The 1,935-nt window shown below is 39.1% G+C and overlaps 1 non-coding gene across 1 annotated transcript; it reads right to left on the bottom strand.

Moving 5' to 3' along the window:
* Positions 1-387: 387 nt before the first annotated feature.
* Positions 388-449, bottom strand: LOC123454935. The gene has a single exon (XR_006633579.1). It is a non-coding gene; the product is annotated as a U7 small nuclear RNA (small nuclear RNA).
* Positions 450-1,935: the final 1,486 nt, after the last annotated feature.

Here is a 1,935-nt window from a genome sequence, read left to right as displayed (position 1 = left end):
CATACATGACTAGATAGGGGAAGGACAGACAGGAAGGACTCAGACAGCCTGAGGATACATGGTTTTATACATGAGGTATAGCATGTGCTGATCTCTTCTAAAGTACCTAGCCAAGATCTGTGGGTCCATCTTCACTCAACCAATGTCAAGCTGTGGTCTTAATAACTAATTATTAATTGTTTTTAGTGTAGTAAATAGTAATTCTCTAAACTTTATGAGAAAAGAGCAAGAATTCTGAAAACTTAAAGTTCTGTACCTGAGTTATTTATGATTCAAGTACTGAGAACATGTCTCAGTCAGAATCTTAGTGGGATTTTATTTCTATGAAGTCATTTCTCTAAGCATACATTTCTTTTTTTTTTTTTTTTTTTTTTTTTTTTTTTTTTTTTGGGCTCTCCAGCGCGAGCCGGAAAGCCTGCTAGACAAATTCTAAAAGAGCTGTAACACTTAAGCATACATTTCTGACAACATAAATCTTTGAGTCTGAGATCTTTGTGAGAGTGAGGATGCAAGCAAGACAAATCCTGGGGATTTTGCAAGCCTTTCTGCCAACGAGGAAAGCCAGTGGACTTCTAGTGTGAAGATTTGCATCAGCACTTGCAGATGGCCAGAATTTGCAGTGGAATCATGTAATATTCATGACATCTCACATATTTTGAGTGTTCCAATATAGCATACATATACTACATACATGTATACATAACCTTGATATGATGCACTTGAAAAGAAAGGAATAGTGGTTTTAAGGCAGATCCCAAAGTCATAAGAGCCTTTGTTACTTGGACAAGTCTCCAGGCAAAAGTCTCCCTGATCATCTCTTAATTTTCATGTCTGTGGTGGCAGGGACACTCAGGGTCTCTTGCAAATAAATGCCAAATGTATGGGCTACTTTTTTGTCTCTGGCTTTATGTGGGTGCTGGGGAATTGGACCCAGACCAGGATACTTTGCAAACAAGCACCTTTAACTTCTGAGGCATCTCCCCAGCCTTCAAAACTCTACTTTGAAGCTTTTTTTTTTTTTTTCGCATGTGGCACAGAAACTGCATTTTTCCTCTATTTCCCAAGTTCTAGGAGTTCATGACAACAAAGACTATTTTAGGCCCTCCTGACAGCTAGGTTTGGCTACTGGGATGTGAGTAGCTATCAGGAGTAAAGCTTGCAGGGAATTCTCTTAGAAAGAACACTTAGATATCATCACATGTATTAATGAGCCTATATCCAAGGAAAGCAGAATAAGGTAAGCATTTTATTTTCTCCTGAACAGACAGTTGAAATGCAGCCAGTTAGAGCTGATACTACGGGCCCTTGTGTCTATATCTTCCTCCTATCTTACACACTATTCTGAGATCTCTTAGCCAAGATATAGGTTAAGCTGCTGTTAAAAATATAGCACAACTTCAGCTCTGCCCCTTTATAGTGGTCCAGCCTTTAACACATCACGTAAGCTCCATAAACTGATGTTTTGTCTATGTCTGTGTCCCAGGATCGCCGGCGACATAAAACCACGTCTCAGTGTTGTCGCTACCCTTAGTGCAACGCCAGCTTCTGTCACACACAGCAAGGACTCAGTAAGCGTGCATGGTTATTCCTGCTCTTGCTTGCATGTCCAAGCTCAGCAGCATCACATCAGTGTTTCCAATAAAGGTCAGATATAGTATAGTCAGTCAATGTGATGTTCATTAAAATGGTCATTTTTTTAAATGGTCATATTTACACCCAAATCTTCAACAACATGGTCTGACAAAAGAACTTTTTTTTTTTACTTCAGAAATTATACACTAAAAAGAAATCATATGCTAAGAGCACTGATTGTCAGTCTAATGAACCAACAACTTTTTTTTTTAATTATTTATTTATTTGAGAGCGACAGACACAGAGAGAAAGTCAGATAGAGGGAGAGAGAGAATGGGCACGCCAGGGCTTCCAGCCTCTGCA

Source organism: Jaculus jaculus, chromosome 14, assembly GCF_020740685.1.
Source record: "Jaculus jaculus isolate mJacJac1 chromosome 14, mJacJac1.mat.Y.cur, whole genome shotgun sequence".
Classification (NCBI taxonomy): domain Eukaryota; kingdom Metazoa; phylum Chordata; class Mammalia; order Rodentia; family Dipodidae; genus Jaculus; species Jaculus jaculus.
The sequence above is the reverse complement of the archived record's forward strand: the minus strand, read 5'-3'. Positions and strand labels throughout refer to the sequence as shown.